The sequence below is a fragment of the Desmodus rotundus genome, chromosome 4, assembly GCF_022682495.2.
Source record: "Desmodus rotundus isolate HL8 chromosome 4, HLdesRot8A.1, whole genome shotgun sequence".
Classification (NCBI taxonomy): Eukaryota; Metazoa; Chordata; class Mammalia; order Chiroptera; family Phyllostomidae; genus Desmodus; species Desmodus rotundus.
The window spans coordinates 147,648,515-147,663,359 of NC_071390.1; the positions used below are offsets into that span (position 1 = coordinate 147,648,515).

Here is a 14,845-nt window from a genome sequence, read left to right on the forward strand (position 1 = left end):
TGACCATGAATGTGCCCGTGGTCCTGCTCACCCCTCCTGCTCCCAGGCAGCGCTGGGCTCCAGGCTCAGGTAGCTCTCAGCAGCAGTGTCCCCGTGGGGCCCAATTGCTCCTGGGCGTCTGTGAATTCCCAAGTTGTCCGGTCAGAGCAGCCCCGGGAGGCATCATGGCAACCCTGAACAAAGCCTCCGTGTTCAGTGCACACGCCATACCACCTGTTTGCAAATGAGCTTAGTCTTGGGAGCGTCAGAAGTTCCTAGAGGCAGTGGCTGCTGAGTGCTCCTGGATGGTCCAGTTTGTAGATCACAGTGGGGAAGAATGAGGCTTGAGTGACCTTAGAGATCATTTTCCCAGTGGCCTGGAATCTCGGTTTCTCAGTGTTAGACATGGCGAGTCACCAAGTAGCTGGGGGGCTTGGGCAGATAACTTCTGGCTGCTGCAGGCTGCTCCTTGGTTCAATAAGCAGCATGATGGTCGTTTTTGCCGCTCTGTCCTCACCGGACAATTGTCAGAGTAAGTGAAGCAGAAATACCTGATGGATGTGTAGAGCTTACACGTCACACAGCGCTCTGGTGGGGAGACCGTTCTCCACGGGCCCCTTGGCCGGTGTCACTGTGCCTGCAGAGGCACTGACTGCTTTTGTTCTGGACTTTGTTCAGCAACAGCTTTCCAGGATGTTTGCAGATGGACAGCCTGGGAGGATGGCAGCAGTGTCTGTCTTCAGAGCACAGGGCAGGTTTGCTGACTGCCCAGTACAACAGAGACAATGTGCCCTGCTAGGGCAAAACTTGGTCAGGTCATTACCCACTCTGGACAATGTGGGTTTCCCAGCGCAGGGCTCCTGGCTTGTGCGTCAGGGTCGCCTGTGGGACTGGGGGCTTGGGGACGCGGTGCAAGAGGATGCTGCTACCCAGCCCGCTGATCTTGCTGTAGCGCAGTCCCTCATCTCTGAGACTAGAGTCTTGTGTGTCTCCTACACCACCTGTCAGTCCGAGGCTGGCGAACTCGTTAGCCGACGAGGAGGCAGAGGCCTCAGACCCATCCCTGCTCTGAACCAGTTTTAGCCAAAGTGCCCGCATCCAGATTTCACAGCAACGCTGGAAGCCAGTCACGGCAAGTATTTTCTTTCCCGTTTTCTTCTTTCCCACACACAGTCCCACACTTTGTGTCTCGTCATGAGAACTTAAAAGTTCTTGAAAGGACGACTCTCCTAGTCACTTTCAAATAGACAACACGGTCTTATGACCTACAGTCACCAAGCTACCTCTCACACCCCCAGGACTCACTTGTGTGGTAACTGGAAGTTTGCACCTGTGACCCCTTCCCTTGTCCCACCCCTTGTAGCCCTGCCTCTCTTCTGCGTACCTGCGAGTTCTTTTTTTTTTGATTCCGGATACAAGTGAGATCATATGTATTTGTCTTTCTCTGTCTGACTTATTTCACTTAGCCTTCAAGGTCCACCAGTATTGTCACAAAAAGCGAGATCCCCTTCTTTTTATGGCTGAGCGGTATCCCGTTGTGTATGTGTAGTGCGTTTTCTTCATCCATCCGCCCACCGGTGGGCGCTGAGGTTGCGTCGGTATCTCGGCTATTGTGGATACTGCTGCGGTGAGCTCAAGGGGTGCATGTCTCTTTCTGAGTTAACGTTTTGGTTTTTGTTGTTTTCAGGGAAATGAGAAGTGGAATTGCTGGATCATATGGTAGTTCTATTTGTAATTTGGGGGGACCTTCCACATCTAGGCCTACTTGTACCGTCCAGCATGGGGACCACTGGCACGCACAGCAGCCGGGCCCCGGGGATGTGGCCGGGCCAAAATGAGAAGCACCATGAGTGTAAACTACACCCCGGTGTGAAGACTTCACCCCAAGAAAATGAATGTGCAGTGGCCCAGTGCTTTTGTATTACCCACTGACATACTATTTTAAAATGTTGGGTTAGGTAAAACACATTATTAAACTAACTTTACCTGTTTTCTTTTACTTTTTTAAAGGGTGCACCTTGAGAATTTAGTCACCAGTGTGGCTTCCGTGTGTGAGTCACACTTTAGTTCTTGGATGCTGCTGCTCTATCAGTCATTTCATGGTCCGGAAAGGAGGCAGAGATTAAGCGGCTTGGCTAACATCGCAGCCCACGTAGTGAAAGGCTGGGACTAACACATCACAGGCTCTGCCCACTCCTGCCACCGCATCAGGGGCCACGCGCTGGCTCTGGAGGAAGCCCTCCCTTGAGAAGGTTGAGAGGAAGCTGAGTCTTAAAGGAAGACACACTCCTGTTTTCTTCGTTGCTGGCCGATGAAGCACCCAGCATGACAGCTGGCACAGAATAGGCACTCCATGTGGGTTGTAAGGTTGACTCATTGTTCAAGGTTGTTGCCTGTGGGAGCAGAGTTCTCATCCTCCACAGCCTTCGCAATGCTGTCCCCTGCTGGCTCCTTACTGGAAGTGCACAGCGAAGTCCCTCAGAAGCTGCTTGAGTGTGGGTTGCACGTACGTACACTGTGTTGCATAAGTGTGTTGTGTGTGCATGTATCACACGTTTATGTGTTCCGCCTGTGTTGCACAGCATGTGCTGCAAGTGCTGGGTGTTGCATGTGGACACTGTGGGGGTCGTGAGTGTGTCCTGCCTGTGTGGGGGGCAATGACATGTGTGCCCAACCTGCTCTTGCTTTAACACTCAAAAGGGGACAGTGTCCCTTAGCTTATTGCTGCTCCCCCTCCCTGCAGTTGCCAGCAGGCAGTTGTGGGAAGAGTCCTTTTTATAAATCAGGATCTTGTGGCAGCGCTGGGTGTGGTCTCTTCCGCACAAAATTAGTTCCACAGTAGTGCACAGTGTCCCCTGTGGGCCACTAAACATCTCAAGTAAGGTGTCCTTGTTCAAGCCTGTTCTGCGGTTCGGACGTTCCCTCTCTGCATGGAGCCACTTGCTTTCAGGCCCAGGGGTGACATTTTTGGGGAAGGAGACAGTGAGGAGTTGAGGGCTCTGGGGGAGACAGGTTCTCCACGGTGATTGATGTCCTGTGCCAGGCTTCCAGGGAGCCAAAAACATGTGGCACAGATGTTTTCACACCTTGGAAACACGCATAACCGGTGGCTCAGTGCCCTTACTCTCCATTGCACAGGCTCCCTGAGTGTTAACTGGGTTACACAGTGGGGTGGGGGGTGGGAGAGGGCGCTGGGCTTGGATGGCTTTCCTTCATTCAATGTTTTAAGAGTGAAATAAAATCACGTTATCTCTAGAAACTACACAAGCATGGACAAATTATGAATCCACTCTTTTCCTTCCAGGAGGCAATTAAACTATGATTTTAGATAAGAATCTAAGGACTAGTTGGCTGGTGATCTTAAGAAAATCATCTCACTTTTGAGATGGTGTTTGCATCCATTGAACATCCCGTCTTCTCAATGGATGGCTGAGGAGATCATGTGAGGTCTTGAATGTCCGTGGTCCTTAGCCCTGGCTGTACGTTTAGAAAGACTGCCGCCCAGGTCCCCATCCAGACACATTAATCAGAAGTCCTGGGAGTCTGGATCAGCCATCGATGTTTTCACAACTCTCCCAGGTGGCTCTGCTGTGTGCTCCCAGCTGCTGCACGTGACCCATCCTAGAACGTGGCAAGTCTCCAGGCACCTGAAATTCTGCGTGCCATTTGCATGTGGGAACCAGGTTCTCCACAGATGAGGATTGCCAATGACTGAAAACTCCAGACCCAGGGGTGTGTGGGCTGGGCCAGGCTTGTGTCCACCACCTGAAGGACATACTTCTTGTTCTGTCATCCTTTTGGGTACCTCCAATGGCAGACGATGGGGTGAGGGGCCAGCTTTGTGAAAGTGCTGAACAGGCTGGCCTTACCCTGGCTGTTGGAAGACTAGGCCATGGGTGGAAGTAGCACCGACTCTCCCCGGAGGAACACAGGCTGCAGGGCCAGGCCTCGGTTACTCCCGGCTTTTCGGCTCTGCCCCCTTCTGCCACCTCCCCCCTGTCTGTCCTCTGTCCCCTCACAGCCCCTTTCCTTTGGCAACTCCTCATGCTATGACCCAGAAGATGGGTAAGGGGAGGGCTCATTTCTGTCTCTTTCTCCAGCCCATGCGGGAACAGTTCTCTGGACTTTGCTCACGTGCCTGGAACAAAAACCGAAGGCAAGGGGAGACCCTTTGGTTCTTCTTCTTATTTTCCACAGGCCTTTCAGTTCCGCACATTTAGTTCCAACGGTCAGAGATGGGAAAGGAGACACGAGGAAGATCATTCCCTCAGCACAGAAAATCTTCAGGGAAGTGGAACAAATGTGAGCTGGCCCATTGCTCACAGTCCTGCCGCCCAGCTTTATGGTGCCTTCAGCAATGTCCCCAGTGTTTCTGAGGGCGGGCCCTAGGCCTACCCACAATGACAAACACAGTCCCATTTCCTTTCAAGCAACGTATACCCTCAAATGGCTCACCGTTTCTTCCTCCCCCACCCCCGCCCGGAGTGTGCTTTGGGAAAGGTAGATGACCATCTTTCAACAGTCAGTGGTCCAAATTCAAGGAACATGTGGAAAGTTAGGGGCGGACAAACAAGAGATTATAAAAAGCGCATTAGTCCTTTTCTGCAGGGAGATTCACTTCTTCAGCATTTGAACTTGCATTCCTCCTTTGTAGACACCAGTTGCTGTTCCTCATCCGCACCTCCGACCTGCTCTCCCCTTCTTCCTGGGTGCATGACCCCGCGGTTAGAGTCTACGTGTCAAAACCTCCCCTGTGGCCGGGTGTGGCCACACAGCCCGTTCTGCTGATGGAATGTGAACAGGAGGGGCATGTGCCACTCCCACCTCACTGCTCAGAAGGAATTTGCGGTCCAGGACTCTCCCTTTCTCCCCTTCAGTGACATCTCATGATCTGGTCGTGGCCTTACAGCCAAAGGCACCACCCCCGGAAATGGCAGAGTCACAAGACCAATATCTGGGTCTTTGCCGTAAGGCTCAAAGCTTTAACTTATTTAGCTGAGCTGGTCCCCAATGTGGAGACTGTTATGTGAGTGGGAAATAGATACCTGTCTTCCTTCAGGCATCAATTTTGGTATCTTTGTTACAACAACTTAATCTTCACCCAAATATGTTCATTCATAGTGTGAGTTTCTCCTCTACATCATGCTTTCAGTCCTTGCATGACCCTTAACTCTTCTCTTCTCAAGAAAGGTGACTGGCATGCCTCTACTTTGAAAGTAACTTGACTTCCATCAGTGTTCCTTGTAATCCCAGGGGTGGCAGAGGGTGATTACAATGGAGTAACATCTTACATACAGGTTTGGCCCCAGGTGAAAACCCTATGAAACCTGATCCTTGCAAAGTCCTTTAGGAAGTCTCCATAGCAAGAGCATCTCTCAATAAGCCAACAGAGACCAGCTTTTCAAACATTTCAGATGAAGCATTGGGGTTGCATTCACAAACCATGGAAAAGAAGGCACACCTTTGAACCAAGTTCAGCCCGGCAAGATGCTCACGGCATGAGAACGGCTGGGGCTCTGAGTTGGATCATGCTCAACTCAGTCTAGGGCACCGGTTTTTCCCCAGAAGCAACTGTGCCCCACCCCCAGGGGGACATTGGAAATGTCTGGAGACTTTGAGGTTGTTAATACTGGGGAGGGGTGCTACTAGCATTTGGTAAGCAGAAAGGTCACTAAACATCCCACAATGCACAGGGCAACCCCCTAATGGAATTATGGAATTATGGGGCCCCAGACGTGAATACTTCTGGGGCTGCCAAACCCTGCTCTAAGGCACAGGCTGATGGAGAGGAATGGAAGCTGTTGAACAGACACCCCCAGAACTCTCCCCAGCTCTCTCCCTGACTCGCACGTGTTTATTTGCATTTCAGTTTGAGGTAGGTACGCACACTGCTCTGGTTGCTCTGTGGGGCCAAACAGGATAAGGACGGCAAGATCATGGATCCTTGGCAATTCCGTGATATTCTGGTGTCCTATAGACCAAAGATGACCTATTTGGGTCAGTTCCTAGCTGGTTCAGGAAGTTGTGTCAATAATAATTAACAGTGCTTTATCTTGTCTAATTTTTTGCTTTCTAAGTGATGTAGGTTCCCACTCCCGTGTTGGAAAAAAGCTCTCCTGACCTGTTGCTTTTTGCCAAGGACACTCTACAACAGCCAGTCTCACCACTTCACTCCGAGTTCTGTCCTGGAGTGTTTCCAGAAACAGCCATTGTGCGCCAGCATCCTCATACCGCATCAAACATTCACTCTCCTGGCGGCAGCCTCTGGGCCCAATGATCTTCCCCCCAGCCTCACCTTGAAAACTGGCCTCTCAGTGGTAGTTCTCCTCTGGACCCTCCTGTGGGTCTGTACTGTTCCGGAAATGAGGTGAGTGGACAGTGCCTGGTTGATCTTGGGGTAAATGGGGCCCTGTTCTTGGGGGTAAGTGGGGCAGTGGCTGGTGTAGGGGCAAGAAGGGAGGCTCAGAGAACTGTAGTGTCTGAAGAGCTCAAATGGGCACTTCATTTCACAACTCTGGGGGCACCTCGATGGTGGACAACCCCAGGCATGCCCCTGGACAGAATGTGAGCCACAGACAAGTCACCATCACATGGTCAGAACAACGATGACAAAGGAGCTACCGTTGCTGAGGTTCTCCTGGGCCCAGGCACTGTGCCTGCTGCTTTACACACAGTACCTGACTTAACCCCACCTCCTCACCAGCCTTACTCTCGGCACCTATGCCAGGCACTGGGGAAACTACAGAGAGAGAAGCAGATCCAAGTCCCGGCTCTCAGAGGGGCTGCATTCTAGTGATGGAAATAGATAAAACAAGTAAGTAAAATTTATGGTACTTTAACTCAACACCCACCTGTGATAAATAAAAATTAAGAATAGGAGAGAACTTTCTTAACATGTTAAAGGGTAACTAAAAAAAAACCCTCCAGCAAACATCACACTCAATGATCAAATATTGAAGACTTTTCCTATGACATTAGGAAGGAAACACACTTCTAATCATTCTGTACAACAGGCCCTAGCTGGTGTAATAAGGCAAGAAAAATTAATTGGTAAATAAATAACTTTATAAGAAATGATACTGTTATTATTGCCAGGTGCTATAATTTTGAACCAAGAGATTAAACTATTAGTGAAGTTCTCAAGGTCACTGGATTCAATATCCATTTTCTGAAAAACTTAAATTTTTTAGAGTAACAGAATATTACGTTTAAAATGTCATTTACACTAGCATTAAAAAGTCAAATACCTAGGAACTGAAGGTGCTCAGTATTCTACACTAACAACAAAATATTTAGAGGAATTTAAGAAAACCTAAATAAATACAGTGGTAGCTCATGTTCATGTTTTGGGAGATTAAATATCATAAATATTTTAATTATCTCCCAAATCCTCCCCAAATTGAATCTGTAGAGTCAATGTAATTCTGTTAAAAAATAAATCATTTTTGTGGAAATCAATTTCATATGGAAATGCAAAAGCCCAAAGATAGCAAAGATAATTTTGAGGACTAACAAAGCAAGAAGGTATACACTATGAAATATGAAGTTTATTCCAATGCTATGTCATTTAAAAATTGTGATATTGGTTCAAGAATAAAAGATGGGCCAGAGGAAGGGAATGGGAAGTTCAGAAAGAGATCACCCCATAAATGATCACTGATCTATGGCAGTGCTTGGGAAAAGACACTCATGGGGTGCCGGGGGTACTGACATTCACCTGAGGGAAACATGGGTCTTTACCCCTTCTTTGTACTATTAACAAAATTAGTTCCAGTTGGGTTCTAGACTTCCTTGTGATAGGCAAGTTATGATGTCCTGCAAGCTGACATAGGAGAGTATTTTCATGAGTTTCATTGTCAAGTGTTCTTAAGCAACACAAAAAACTGACTTAAAATAAATAAAATGTTTTACATTAAAATCAAGAATTTCTGCTGATGAAGAGATGTCACTAAGAAAATGAAAAGGCAAGCCCCAATGTGGGAGAAAATATTTACAATACATATCCCACCAATAGACTCAGATCTAAAATATGTAAAGAATTCCGACAAATCAATAAGAAAAAGGCAGATAACACAAGAGAAATCGTAAAGTGTTTTGAAAATGTGGTAGAAAAAACATTCCTGTGGCTATTAACTTAAGAAAAATTAGTCCGTCTCATCAGTCACGAGGGAAATGCACATTCAAGCCACAGTGCAGGGCTGGCACACACACGACAGAAGGGGGCGCTGTGTAAAGCCAACAGCAGCAAGAGTCGGTGAGGTGTGGAGCAGCGGGAGCTGCCTCCGCTGCCTGTGGTGGTGGGGATCGGTGCAATTGCCGTACTTTGGAAAGCTGGATGCAAGTATCTGTCCAGCCTGGACATACACGACTCCTGTGACCCAGTCACTCCGTTCTTCAGTCTTTCCCCACATGTTCATCAAAAGACATGTGCAAGAAGAGCCCCAACTCGACACAGCGCAAATGAACAACTAATGTATGGTATATCCAGGCAACGGAATAAATCCAGGCAGCAGTGAAAATGAACAAGCATCTATGTCTGTGACAACATAAATAGGTCTCGTGAACAATATTATGTGACAAAAACCAGACATGAAGAGGACATATTTTACAATTCCGTTTACATAAAGTCCAAAAATAGGCAGTGTTAATCTATGTTGATACAAGTCAAGGAGGCAAAGTTAATCCACAGGGATAGAAGTCCAGATGGTGGTTACTTTGGGGAGAGGGCTGGTGAATGTGGAGGGATTCTGGGGTGCTGGCTGTGTCCTGTGCCTGGGTCTGCCAGTGGTTACGGAGCAAACGCATATTAAACCCGTTCAGCGGTGCTCTGAAGCATAGGCCACTTTACGTACTTACCTGTAAGCATGCAGTTCCTCGATTTAAAAATGTATTAAGTAAGTGTATAGAGTTTAAAAAAGCTCCACCGATATATTCTTTGTCCAAGTGGCATGTGGGGTGCAGGGATGCAGAATTGGGGGCTGACAGTATGGATCTAGAAGTTGAAGCACCTGATCTTTTTTAGCTATGCAGACAACCTTGTCCTCTACTACCTCCTTGAGAGAAGCGGGAAAAGGCTGGTGATGGCTCAGAATTGCTCTGGCAACCAGAAGTCCTACAATTGATCGTATCCAGAGTTATTTCCTGGGGAAAATGGACACTCTCGTGTGCAGCTGGTGAGGGTGTAAAGGGGAGGATAATTTGGTGGTTATCGATAGAGCACAGCTTTTAAGATGCATAATTTTTGATCCAGCAACTGCAGTTCCAGGAGTCTGTACATGTGCCCGCATAGGCTCTTTACCCAAACTGAGGCTGCTTGTTGAAAATTATAAGCTGAAAAAAAACCCCAAACAACAACATTCTGAAGGTCAATAGGAAAGGAGGAAATAGCATACACCGAATGAAATTCTATGCATTGTACAGCCATTAAAAAGGATGAAACAAACTGACATAAAATATATCTACAAAAGATGTGTTCTAAATGAAAAATTGGGAACCAATGAGAGAGATCACCTGACTTGGTCACAAATAAGGGTTCCACAGTCAGCCAGCTGGGGCTCAACCCTGTCTATGCCTCTTCCCAGCTCCGTGACCTCGGACAAGCCAAGGCCACACGGGGATGAAAATAGTGCCTAGTACGGTTTGTCAGACTAAAACGAATGATTGCATGTTAAGGATTCCATCTGTATCACAACAGTACTGCTGCCAAATCGGCCCCCCAAACTGTTAGCTGTTACTGTAAATACAGAAAGACTCCATTTATAAAAATCAAGATAACAGAAAATGTATCTATCTCCTTAAATACATGTGGATACATTTAATGGGGAGCTAGATAATATATTACCATATATGTGCATTGCCAGTATTTTACATATATATATACACACACACACATATATATATACATATATATATACACACACACACACAGGGTTTGGCACAAATAACACCCCTTTTTATTACAAAATCTTTTATTACAAAGTCGTAAGTATATAATTCTGTAACATAATATCACACTCAAGCACACCATATGACATTTTAGGTGAAATGTTCAAATTAAAACTATAAATTATTACACCCATATTATTACCCTACCAACCATACTCAAGCAGGCATTACTTCTGCCAGACCCTGTATATATTTAATCCTCACATGAAGATATATTTGTTGATTTTAAGAGAGAGAGGAAGGGAGAGAGAGAGAAAGAAACATCGATGTTAGAGAAAAACGATTGGTTGGTTGCCTCCCGCATGCACCCGGACCAAGCCAGAAACCTAGGCATGCAGCTCACCTGGGGTCTGACCTGGGGTCCAACCTGCAATCTTTTGGTGTATGGGATGACGTCCCCACCAACTGAGCCACACCAGCCAGGGCACCAATGCAATGTTTTTAATGGTGCTGTTACTGGACAGGGACGGGCCTAGAGGGGGTCCGCCTCAGGCCAGCCTGTAATGTGTGGTTCTCGACTTCATGTAGGCAAGATTTCCCGTGAGTCCAGGTGATTTTGAGAGTACGTTTCTTAAAGCTGGGACAGGGAGACAAAGGAAGGACTTAGGGTGAAAAGAAGTAACAGGAGAGAGGCCGGGCAGGGCTCTGCTTTGGTTCCCTAAAACATTGTAGGAAAGGAGTGAGCCAAGGCGGGGCAGCTGTCAGCTTACTGGGGAGTCAGAGAGAAAGGGGGCCTGGGAGACGGGATCAGGGTAGTTGAGCTGCCACTGCCCACTGCTCCCCTGGCTGCAAGTCCCGTGCAAACCCTCAGAGTTTAGGAGGAAGTAAAACGTTCACACTGGGGAAGGGGCATGGGCGTGCTCTATAGTGAGCCCCCACTGAATCTGTCCTGAGGGCTTTTGGTCTTTTGTATGCAGCTACGAATCTTAGGGGAGGGTTTCAGCAGAATGTTCATCAACTTTCCAGGTGCATTTTCAATGTGCTGATGGCATCAAAATGAGTGCATAGGGGGTTTGGGCCTGCTATACTATTTTACTTTTATCTCGGGTCTGTTTGGCTTTTAATGGGTTTTTATGCTATTTGTTCCCCTGACTTCACCTGTCCTTGGGTTTAGTTGGCACAAATGGCATTAACTGGGTCTCTGTTCTCTATTTCCCAGTCCAGGGAGATTTCAGCTATGTATTCTCTGGGTAGGGAGGAGGAGGATAAACATTTGCTCTCAAGTGTCCTTGATTAGGGGAGATAAGGTCTTGCCATTCACTAGGTGGCTATAAGTTGCTTCAACTGTTTGACCTTGTTTAATTTGCTTGTCTCAGTTTCTCCATTCCACTTGCCCAGAAAATTTTCTAGCTTTTAACTGTCCTGTCACAATGCATTTTCAAAGATCACATTCTCTCAATTATTTACACTACATAAAGGAATAGCTCCAAGGGATGTCAAGCAGGCTTTAGGATACAGTCCACCTGAACCCTGGGGTCTCTCTCACATTTTTGTGGACCCAGCCCTCTTCACCCCACCCCAGCCCCACCTGCAGCAGTCCCAACCCCAGCTGGTCTGTGATTAGGAAAAAGCGGAGGACGATCCATACCGAGTCATCCATGCAGAAGGAAGGGCTAGCGTAATCACGAAGTCAGGGTTTTGCCTCCTTCCTTCCTGGCCTCCCCCTCTGCAGTCTTTCCCGCTCTGTCTCATGCCTTCTCTGAGGAACTCCCCTTCCCTCTAGACAACCTCCAGCAGTAAAGTTTCTAACACCCTCACCCATAATGAATTCTGTATGACTGATAAATTGTGTATTTGTCCTCCAGGCGTGTTTGCCTTTTTCCATGAATAAAAGAGCAGACTTATACCGCCCCCTGCCCCCCCCAACCAAAGACTCAGTGATTGTGGATCAGCAGAGAGCCACAGTGTGAACCTCTTTCTCGTGAGGGGTGAAAATCAAGCTTCCACGTGTAACTTCTCCCTCTGGCACTAGAGCGGTGTCCTGTACCGCAACCAGAACCAGTTCCAACGATTTCTGCTGATATATCAAATGCCTGCTTGCGAGCCCCAAGGTCATGGGGTTTGGAATTGAGGCCTGGATTCTGTCTTGAGTCCCTCTGGGATATCTGGAAATGTGGTTTTAACTCTAGACCCCAGAAAATGGAAATGATAATAGTTCTTACTTATATGGATGTATTGTAGGAATTTATGACACTTCTACTTAGAAAGTCCTTTGAACTTCTTAAAGAAATATCTTAATGTATTGAGTTTCTTCAGTGTTTTCCCTTTCATGTACACTTACTTAACCATCTAGTATTTATTGCTCATAAAGAACAAATAATTCTTTTTCTTTTACTTTTTCTTCTACCTCTAATCAGGAAAAGATTTATTGAATACGGCAAGAGAGCATCATAGAGAAGCAGAATGATTTAAAAAATAAAATTATTAGTTTTTACCCAGTACAACCAAACAAGGGTTGTCCTGAAAATGTACTTACTGCAATAATGCTGGGATTCCTGGAAATCTGGGGGGTGGGGAGCACAAACTAATACTGAAGGTATTACTATCTGAATTTAGCTAGGAAAGGGGAGCAAAGGGATTTAGACACTGGGCTTAATGAAATGGGGAGTATGAACCTGTTTGATTGCTCAGCCAGGAAGCTGCAGCTTCACACTCTAGGGGATTACAGCACTTCTCCGCCAGCCTCCTTTCCCCCTCAAGTACTGGATTGTTGGGGGCCCAGGGTGAAATACTGGACCACAGAGGCCTGTCAGTCTACCTAGGGGGTGTGGATGGATCTATCCAAAGCCTGAGAAAACTTAGAAAGTTGACTGGTCATTTTGAGAAAGCACCCGGTCCATCCCAACCCCAAGCTCCCAGATATAACCCCCAGGGAACAAAGTTAAGTGCTCTCTCTCTACCAACCTGCAGCACCTGCACAGTGCACACACCTGTTCACTCCACGGCCACGGCCGTGTGGCCCGTGGCCTCCGGGAGGGAGCCTGATTACCGAAGCACAGCAATGGACTGCAGCTGGGAATACACACTAAGTGAGCCGATGCTGGACTGGACTGTGCTTTAATGTGGAGCAGAGACTCTGGGCAGTGGCTTCATCCTGGCCCCCCTGAAGACAACTCTGGACCTTTTCCATGGTGAGATGATGGAGATGGACTATTGGGAGGTCGGGAGGGGAACCCCCTTAATTTTACGTAATCAGTAAACCACAGCACAGAGCCCCAACCTCCCATGTGGGTCTCAGGAAACTCTTCCTTTAGACTCTGCAAAACTCCGCTACCACTGAACACAAAGACATTCCTCAGAGAGGACCATCGAAGTAAATCCATTAGAGATCAATAACTCTCAGTTAAACGTTTATCTTTTGCACACACTCGTGGGACTATTTATTACTGTGCTTGAGATTTGACTCAGTGCAAGGCCATCTTGTGAGAAAGTTGTTAAGGAGCCTAACAGTCTAGATGCCCATAGAATCTTTAAATAGTCAGAGTAACACTAGTATGGTGGGAGCTGCTGGCAGTTCTACAAGGACAGAAGAGAGAGGGATTGGGGAAATCCAGCAGAAAATGGTACTTTAGCTTTGTCTTGAAAGATGGGTAATATTAGGTAATTAAAAAGCTGTTAAGCAATGGGAGGAAAGATGGAAAGGCACAGCACCTCTGGGCAGCTATTCTCCATGGGTTATGTTCCTACCTCCTTCCTCCAGTGGAATCATCTACTGGGTTCTTGGGGGGATTTTGGAGCCCAGGTTACAGAAAGAGGATGTTGCCAAAAGTATATAGTGAGCTAGATGCTGTGCTTATCTCTGTCCCCAGAACACTAGGGTTTTATCCCGAAGTAGCAAATAGCCACGGGAGGTTTTGGAATAAGTGAACGACTCGATTAAAGTGGTGTTTAAAGCATACTAGTGCAGCAACAGGAATTCTGATTCGCTGCTGATGGAATACAAAACAATACAGCCACTTTGAAGGACAGCTGGGCAGTTTCTTCCCAAACTAAACACACTCTTACTGTACAGCCTAGTCGTTGGGCTCTTTGGTATTGCAACTCATTGGTGTTTTCAGCTCATTTGTTACCTAAATGAGTTGAAAACTTATGTCCCTATAAAAACTTGCAAATGAATTTGTAATTGCCAAAACTTGGAAGCAACTAAGATGTTCAACAGATGAATGAATCAACAAACATTCAGGCAGTGAATTCTTATGCAGCAATAAAAAGAAATGAGCTCTCAAGCCAGGAAGCCAGGAAGGAATTTTAAAGTCATATTTCTAAGGGAAAGAAGCCATTCTGAAAAGTCTACCTACCGTATGATTCCAACGATGTTACATTCTAGGAAAGGCAAAACTACGGGGACAGAAATAAGATGAATAGTTGCCGGGGTTTGTGGGGAGAGGGGGATGCATAGGCAGAACACAGAGGATTTTCCAGGCAGGAAATGGGTCTCTGTGATAATGCCCAGGTGACTACATGTTACTATACATTTGTCAAAATCCACAGAACATGACACAGAGAGTGAATCCTGACGTGAACTGTGGGCTTTCTACATCTCCCCCCGGGGGCAGGGAAGCCGCAGAGTGTGGACGGTGTCGCTGTGTCACCAGCCCTGTCACCAGTGTGTTCTGGTGGTCTGCCTGTGGAGACTCCATAGGACAAGAAAAAAGGCAAGCACCATCACAGAAGACAACAGGTCTGCTGTTTGATGCTTCTGGCTTTTTAAATTCTCTCTCTCTCTTTTCTCTTTTTTCTTCTTCAGTATCTCTCCAAGTGTGGTCTCTGAACGAGCAGCTTCAACATCACCAGGGGACTTGTTAGAAATGCAAATTCTCAGGCCCAAGCCCAGACCCACTGAATCAGAAGCTCTGGGGGTTCGGCTTGGCAGCCTGTGTTTCAACGAGCAAATTCGTTCTCCCTTCTGTTCAAGAGAGGC

The 14,845-nt window shown here is 47.0% G+C and overlaps 1 long non-coding RNA gene across 1 annotated transcript; it reads left to right on the forward strand.

The window, feature by feature from the left end:
- Window positions 1–4,773: 4,773 nt before the first annotated feature.
- On the forward strand, window positions 4,774–14,573 carry LOC128780637 (uncharacterized). The gene is made up of 3 exons (XR_008426578.1): window positions 4,774–6,346; window positions 12,835–13,055; window positions 14,416–14,573. It is a non-coding gene; the product is annotated as an uncharacterized lncRNA (long non-coding RNA).
- Window positions 14,574–14,845: the final 272 nt, after the last annotated feature.